The sequence below is a fragment of the Onychomys torridus genome, chromosome 15 (assembly GCF_903995425.1).
Source record: "Onychomys torridus chromosome 15, mOncTor1.1, whole genome shotgun sequence".
In the NCBI taxonomy this organism is placed as follows: domain Eukaryota; kingdom Metazoa; phylum Chordata; class Mammalia; order Rodentia; family Cricetidae; genus Onychomys; species Onychomys torridus.
This window is the reverse complement of record NC_050457.1, coordinates 77,132,218-77,140,453: the sequence shown is the minus strand read 5'-3', so window position 1 is coordinate 77,140,453 and position 8,236 is coordinate 77,132,218. Positions and strand designations below refer to the sequence as shown.

The following is an 8,236-nucleotide window of genomic DNA, read 5'->3' as shown; positions in this document are numbered from 1 at the left end:
CCAGCTCCTTCAGGGATGACACCTGTTAAGAAGAGAGTCTTAGGGGTTGGGGATTTAGCTCAGTGGTAAAGCACTTGCCTAGCAAGCGCAAGGCCCTGGGCTCGATCCTCAGCTCCCAAAAAAAGGAAGAGGGTCTTAACACGTGAGCTAGGAGCGCTGTCCCGCATCCTCCCGGCTCTCCGCCCCCGACCCACAGGGATTCCACCCGGAGGCCCACCTGGTGGAAGGAAAGGCCAACAGGTGGAGGCTGCGAGCCCCAAGGCACACACACTAGGCAATGGGCCACCAACGTGCAGAAGGCCTTTGGGTCCTCGGGTTGTACAAGTTTCCTGCCCTCGAGCCCCAGGCGCCGCACGAAGGTTGCCAGAGGCAGCACCTCGCGGTACTGGCTGCGCAGCAGGGAGCGCACTGCCCGGCAACGCGGCATCGCGCTCAAGGTCCGGCCCAGCCACCCACGTGCGGGAACTTCGATACAGAGAGGCACTCAGAAAAGCGTCGGGATCCCAGACGAGGAGAGCCCGCGGCGGAAGAAGGCGGGGTCGGACAGAGGAAGGGGCGGAATCCAAGCGGACCAAACGTGTAGCGGAAGGGGCGGGGTTGCGCTCATAGCTCTTTTCTGTCGGTGGTCCCACAGTTGGCGCTTAGGGACTACCGGCCAGGCGTTTGCCCCCAGCCGAGCTCAGTGGTTGCAGGAAATGTAGTAGTAACAGAGGAAGGCGCGGTCACGAAAGTTTGCCCTCCACAGAAAGCTTTTCGGTCCCCTTTTCGCTCCGAGCTGGGGGTCCCAGAAGTCTAGACTGGGGCGGGATCGCCAGCAAAGACACCTGTCCTTGATTTATTGAAGGTTGCGTAGGCAGAGGAACCTAAGGCCCTCCCTGCCCCAGAGCCGGCTGCTGCTGCCTTCGATTTCGGTGCCGACAGTGGGTGGTGGCAGTCGCAGTTCTTTCCAGTCAGGCTTCATAATTACGGCCGGAATTCTACTGTACAGGTTCTTAAAGCTGTATTGTGGTCTGCCATAAGCTCACCTCCCAAATAGGTTCCGTTAACACCCGCCACCAAAGGAGGGGGACCAGGTGAAGCTGTGCGCCCGTTTTCTCACCGTCACAGCGGCCTTCGCCCGCCAGGGTCCAGAGCTACAGGTCATCTCCCACTCACGCGCGGTGGCGAGACCCGGGTCACTGACCAAGGGTGCCGAGTGTGCAGATAGCCAAAACAGAGACCTCGACCTCAAAACAGCCGCCCATCTAACTCGAGGCTGGCAGCTGTAACTATACTTGACAGCAGGAGTGTGGGAGTGGGGGAAGGGCGGCGCGCTAGGGGTAGGGGACATAAGAAGTGACCCTACCCAGAGTCAAAGCTAGGGGCTGGTGAAGTTTGAAGGGAATCTGTGGTCTTCACAGTAGCTGAATTTGGCAAACACTGAAATGCTAACAAATCTAACCTTTGGTGCCTTCAGCTTTCTGAGGAAATTGCTTCTATCCACCAACCTAGCATTTGAACAGGCCTCGAGGCCTCCCGACAGGCGCTTTTTCATATTTACTCCCTTGTATGAGGTCTGCCGCCTTGTAAATGCTCAGGATTACAGGTGCTATTTTAGAAGTCCATTTAGTGGGTGTCGGCCTCTTTGAGGGGTGTTTTTGAGGGTTGCTGAGTACTGCTACCTAGGAGATTTGGGACTGAACTGAGAAATTTGTGCCAACAACAAAGTTACCTTAGTGTGGTTCCCAAAAGGAACTCGCATTGAAAACAGTTTCAAAAATGAGAATATAGCCGGCATGTGTGGTGGTATTGTGTTCCCCAAAATATTGTGCACCCTAATAAATTTATCTGGGGCCAGAGAAGAGACAGCCACTAGATACAGAGGCTAGAAAATGGTGGCACTCACACCTTTAATCCTAACATTCCAGAGACAGAAATCCTTCTGGATCTCTGTGAGTTCAAGGCTACACTGGAAACAGCCAGGCATAGTGACACAAGCCTTTAATCCAAAGAAGTGAGCCTTTAATCCCAGGGAGTGATGGCAAAAACAGAAAGATATATAAGGCATGAAGACCAGAAACTAGAAGCATTTGGCTGGTTAAGCTTTTTAGGCTTTGGAGCAGCAGTTAAGCTGAGACCCATTTGGATAAGGGCACAGAGGCTTCCAGTCTGAGGAAACAGGATCAGTTGAGAAGTTGTCCAGGTGAGGTGGCTGTGGCTTGTTCTGCATCTCTGATCTTCCAACATCCACCCCAATACCTGGCTCAGGTTTGATTTTATTAATAAGACCATTTAAGATTCCTGCTACAGACACGGTGGCTCATCATTGTAATCCTAGCTCTTGGGAGGTGGAGGCAGGATGATGATGAGACATTCAAACCCACGTCAGCTACACAGTGAGTTTAAGGTCCACTTGTGCCAAGTGAGACCCTGCCTCAAAAAACAAAGAGGGGCCGGGCAGTGGTGGCACATGCCTGTAATCCCAGCACTCGGGAGGCAGAGGCAGGTGGATGTCTGTGAGTTTGAGGCCAGCCTGGTCTACAGAGCTAGTCCAGGACAGGCTCCAGAGAAACCCTGTCTTGAAAAACCAAAAACCAAAACCACAAAACAAACAAACAACAACAACAACAACAAAACCAACCAAACAAACAAAGAGAAGGAGCACCTGCTGACTATACATGAGGCCCTGGGTTCAAGTCCCAGAATCAATACAATAAAAACAGACTAGAAGAAATCAAAGCAGAAAACACATGTAGAAGCTGTCCACGAGCTCTGATGGAACCAGTGAACAGAGAGAGCATACTTGTAACAGGCCCATTTAGAAAGCTGTTCTTATCGATGCTAGACCAGGCAGAGGCTCTTTGGGGAGGGCTGCACCCAGAAGCTATCCCAGAGACAGCAGGTGGTAGAGGTTAGAAACCCTGTAGGGAAGGAGGTAGAGGAGAGGACCACAAGGGTCCCTACCCATATAGGGAGAAGTATCTATGTAGGATATCCCTGGGGACCTGTCATGCTCTGGTCTGTTACTCCATCCTGCTGGCAGCAAGTGACTCCCACTGGATCCCCATCTGGAATCCAGGTAAAGCTCTGGATGTGAGGCTGTTCTGCTGTAGCTTGTCATGTTCAGAAATCACTGGAATACTGATTTATGACTTAGTGCTCAAGATGGGAACACAAGAACAATAATTTTCATTTACAGAGTTTGTTACTGACACAGCAATTTCATACCCATTGTTTATTTCATCAACATCAAACAGCTCAGGAAGTATGTGAATGGATACCACCATGCACTTTTATAGGCCCAGAAGCTGGTGATTCCCTAACATCACAGACAGCACCTCAAGAGAGGATGTACTGGTTCTGAGCTTAGGAGGCCTGGCACTGACCAACTTGGTCTCTTCTTGAGATAGATTACCTGGTCCTGTTTTCTCAGTGCCAGTCCCTTAGTCCATGCTGACACCACTCCCATCTCTGTTTGCTTCATCTTGCACATTAAACGGCCTATGAAAACCAATAAAAAATACTTAGGGCACAAAAATCTCTTTGAATGTCGTTATTTAATCCTCATGGCTTGGCAAACAGAGCTCAGTTCCTTTTTTACATCTTTGGATTTTCGAGACCTTGGAAGTTATTTGATGAAATTTAAGAAAACAGTAAGATAAACTCATCCACTTGGACTTGGAAAGGTTGTATTTGCTTATGGAATTAAGTTTCTTAATTGATCCTGTTATAAGCACATGGCTGGCTAGCCTACGTAGTCCTTTCTCAGAGGATGGGGTGTCTGTGAAGCCCTTCAGAAGAGAGGTTTCTCCAAGGCTGGGCAAATCAGCAGATCCAATGTGAGCTGTTTGTAATCATGAATAGCAAGGGCAAGGGAAAGAGCAGTGAATGACTAAGCCACTGGCCTCTGACTTGAGAAAAGAGTGTTCAGTTTTCAGTAGTTAAAGGAGATGCTGAACCCCTTCCTTGGAGAGGCACCTCTGCCACTGCTCAAGTCCATGAGGAGAGGACTTGGGTCCTTCTGCGTGCTGCATGTACCCACTGCCATCTCTTCTGCCGTTATTGCAGTAAGTTCTTAAATGCTCTCATTCCTTTGTGGCACTTTAAGAGCAGATGAAAATATCTTTGAAAGATACACGTGAGTACTTACCATCCTGCTCAATACACCCACCAGAATCCTCTCATTACCTCCCAGCCTTTACTCTAGGGTTCTGATCCTCACACTATGACTTCTGCTTCATCACAGTGGTGTGTGTGTGTGTGTGTGTGTGTGTGTGTGTGTGTGTGTGTGTGTGTGTGTATACGATTCTGAAAGCAATGCTGATCTCTGCCAAGTCCTCAAGTCCTTCCTGGAATATAACAACAAACATTTCACATTTTAGGTCTTAGGATTTATACAGTTTAACAAAATATGAACATAGAAGCAAAAATCAAAACAAAAAACCCTCCAAACATACAGCACTTAGGAAGCCCATACAGGACTGACATGAGTTCAAAGTGACCCTGAGCTACCAAGTGGAACGACCCCAGTTAAAAAACAAAAATTCAAAAGTCCAAACACAGAAAGTACAGAAGAAGTGTAAAAAAGAAACGAAAAATGTACCCACAACAACCCCCATAGGTGTAAAATTCCAGGTACTGAAATTGATTCATAGTATGACTTAAGTTTGTGTTTAGAATGCAAAATCAGGAGGGTGGAATATAACTAAAGAGCAGGTCGGTAGATGTAGATAAGCAAATAGAGCTTCTAGAGAGAAAATGATTATGTAAGTCGAAGGAACAAAGTTTCAACATATGAACCAGGTATCAAGTAAAGTTATCTTAAAAGAAAACAGGTAATATGGAAGTAAATAAAAAGATAAGGTCATCCACAAAAGCACAGATGTGGAAAACGGGCTACAATTTTCCCATTTTTGAAGAGAGATATGTATGCATTATTATTACTATTATTATTATTACTAACCAGAAGAAACAAAGAGAACTACACAGTGACAAAGGAAAATCCTGAACTCAGACAGGAAGAAGATAGACTTCTCACCAAGGAAGTCCCCAGACTTGAGGAACTCATGAGGATGGGACCACCAAAGGAAGACACATCCAGAGGAGAGCCATGGCCAGCGGCCACTCTCCTGCCCATGTGTCCAGGAAATCCAGGCTTTCGGGAGTGGAGTGAGGGAGGACGCTGATTTCGGACATTGGGGCACTTCTGAAGTAGGAGCTGTCTCTGAGCTTTTCTTCCTTGTGAGGTTTTTATGGTAGATCCGGTGTTTCAAAGGAAAGGTGGTCAAAGTCACCTGACTGAGCCAAAGGATTTGTCTGTTTTGCCTGAGCTATCAGAGAGACTGGCACAAGGCTACCCACAACACACTTCTGTTATTCCACCTATGCAGACCCTGGTGACCTGGCTCTCTGCTTCACCCACCTGAGCTGGGATGGCAATGGATTTTTTGGTCTTTAAGAACCAGCTTTGGGGGTCCTGGGCTTCTATGTAGGTTTTCTATTGTTTCTTTGAATTCTATTGTTATATCCTACTTACTTCAGGGTTCATTTCCTTGTCCTTTTTTAGTTCAAGAGAGACGCCTTGGGACATTTAATCACTTTCAGTTTCTGCCAGAAGACAGAGCAAATTTCCCTATTACTGGATTGCTGTATGTTCAGCTTAGCACACAGGTGTTATAAATTTTGGTATTTTGTTTTCAACTCAGGTGAAAAATATTTTTCTAAGTCCCCTTTTTTTTTTTTTTTGGTTTTTCGAGACAAGAGTCTCTCTGTGTAGCTTTGTGCCTTCCCTGGAACTCACTTGGTAGCTCAGTTTGACCTTGAACTCACAGAGATCCTCCTGGCTCTGCCTCCTGAGTGCTGGGATTAAAGGCGTGCACCACCACCACCCGGCCCCTCTTTTTAAAAGCCAGGGTCTTTCTATATAGCCCAAGATGGCCTTAAATTCAGTGATCCTCCCGCCTTAGCCTCTCAAGAGTGGGATAACAGGCATGTATCACTTATCTTTCTTTTTTGATCCATGGGTTATTTCAAAGTGTGATATTTAAATTGCCTTATCGCCAGGAATATGGTCGTTCTTGGTAAACATTCCTTGAGTTCTTCAAAAATGTATTCTGCTAACATTGGGGTAGGGTCTGTAAATGTTAACTAGATGGTGTGGGGAGTGTTTTCTGCATGCTTCCCATATCCTTACAGACCTTCTGCATGCGTATCCTGTCATTGCTGTAAGAGTTTGTCATTTGATGGACGGAAATTTGACTTTTTCCCTGTAGCTCAATCACTGCTTCTTAGTTTGAAGCTCTGAGCCTGGCCTATAAACATGACTACCCTGTCCCTATGACAAACTGTTATCTATGGTCTTGTATAGTATTTTAGGACCAGCCTTAATAGTACACTTCCCAGGGGCTCAGGAGAGAACTATGAACAGCGAGGACTGTTTTCGGGAAATAGAATCTCAGCACACCCAGCTCTGTAGTCCACTTGCTTTTATTTCTCTGGGATAAAATCCTACATACACAGCTTCAGTTCTGATCTCATGCCTAGCTCCTTCTTGCCTGATTTCTCTCTACCTTTATCTACTGTTCCAAGTTCTATCTTAATTCTGCCTCATCTAGGTCTTCTCACCTCGTTCTTACCCAGCTAGTACTCCCCCATCTGGCTCTTCCTCATCTTCTGTCTCATCTACATGTTCTCTCTGGTCAAAATCCTCCGTATCCCTCTCAGTTCTCCATCCTCAAGTTCCCTACCCTCTCTTCCTCTCCTCATATCTCTAAGTTCTATCCTCTCTGAAAATAAAACTGCCTTTTTGTCCCTTTGACTCTCATCTGTCCAAGCTATCTGTCATTTTTTCTGCAGGGTTGGAGAAAAGTGTGCTCAGTTGCTAGGCAACATGTGTACAGCTAGATGCCTCTGGTGATAGAAAGGGAGATCTGGAACTAGAGGTATGATTTGGGAAAGGAGACAGTTAAGCTTATTTGGCACATCCGCCAGGCCTTCTCAGCTAGTCTGGACACTTAAGTCTGTTCTTAGAGAGTACAGAGGTATCTCTGATAAGGTACTTTCCTCCATCTAGGGATAGACCTGGCCAGATACTGCCAATGATGGTAGTTACAGGGAGGTTTGAACTGGGGTTCTGGCTGTGCATAGCTGTCAGCACAGAAGAGTTATCTAAATATTCCTAGAAGTGGTTAGGTAAGGAGTTAGAGGTCTATAAAGTTAGTAAGGCTATAAGAAAAGGAGGGTCCAAGCTAAATTGTTTGAAGCTATTACTTATGGTCCACCTGACCTAGGCAGTGTCTCTGTGTGGAATTTACCTTAATTCAGGAGACTTATTATGTGGTGGTCTGGACTGTTAGTTCTGTTAGTCCTTGAATGTGGCTAAGGGACATATCTGATTCCAGTGCTGAAAGAGGAGAAATGGATGGGCCTGGGGAAGGAAGTCTTTCCTGAGGTTGTTCTCCAGAACCTCAAATGTATATGTCCAAATAGTGATTGTCCACAGTTAGAAATTCTTAGGAAAAAATCAACTGGGAAAGCTATGCAGGCACACATGATTTGCATAACAGAAGATAGCTGATATATAACAAGCCAAATAACACCAAAGGCTCCTTGGAATTTGGCTTCCTCTGAAGGAATTCCTTGATCCCTTCAGGTAGTGGCTTTGGCATAACCAGCTGAGTCCTTATAATATATTCCTGTGGCCCGTAGCACTATGAGAAGACATACTTTACTCCCTGGTCATATTTTCTCCTGAAACCTATTTTCCCCAATACTAATGGGGCCAGTCTAGCTTTGTTTTGCTCTCTCTCTCTCTCTCTCTCTATATATATATATATAATATTATTTTTTGCTTATTTGCATCTTTATATTTAAAATAGGTTTCTTAAAAGCAGTACACAATTGGGTCTTTTTTATTCAGTCTGGCAATCCTTGCCTTTTATTTGGAGATGTGAAAACCATTTATATTTAATGTAACTATTAGGATGTCTTGGCTTAAGTTGACTATGTTGCTGTTTTCTACTTGACTCATCTGCTCCTCCTTCTTCATTTTCATGTTACAACTTTGTCTTTTTTCTTTTTTTGAGACAAGGTCTCATGTAGCTCAAGCAGGCCTTGAACTCACATGTAGATGAGCCTAGCTTTTAACTTCTGCTTCCTGCTTCAAGATTATATAGGCATGTATGACTTGGGGTGAGTACTTAGATGATTCATTTGATTTCCTTTTTTTTGGTTTTTCGACAGTCTCTCTGTGTAGCTT

General features: G+C 45.7%; 1 protein-coding gene across 2 annotated transcripts in view; it reads right to left on the bottom strand.

Annotated features, from left to right (window-relative positions):
- Position 1: 1 nt before the first annotated feature.
- Positions 2 to 8,236, bottom strand: part of Clptm1l (CLPTM1 like) — a 29,956-nt gene continuing 21,721 nt past the window's right edge. The window contains exon 18 of one of the 2 annotated variants that reach the window (XM_036207471.1): positions 2 to 22. The gene's annotated coding sequence lies outside the window, so the exon portion shown is untranslated. Of the gene's footprint in view, positions 23 to 3,199; positions 3,481 to 8,236 lie in introns of those variants that run through there. The other variant, XM_036207470.1, reaches the window with a different exon arrangement.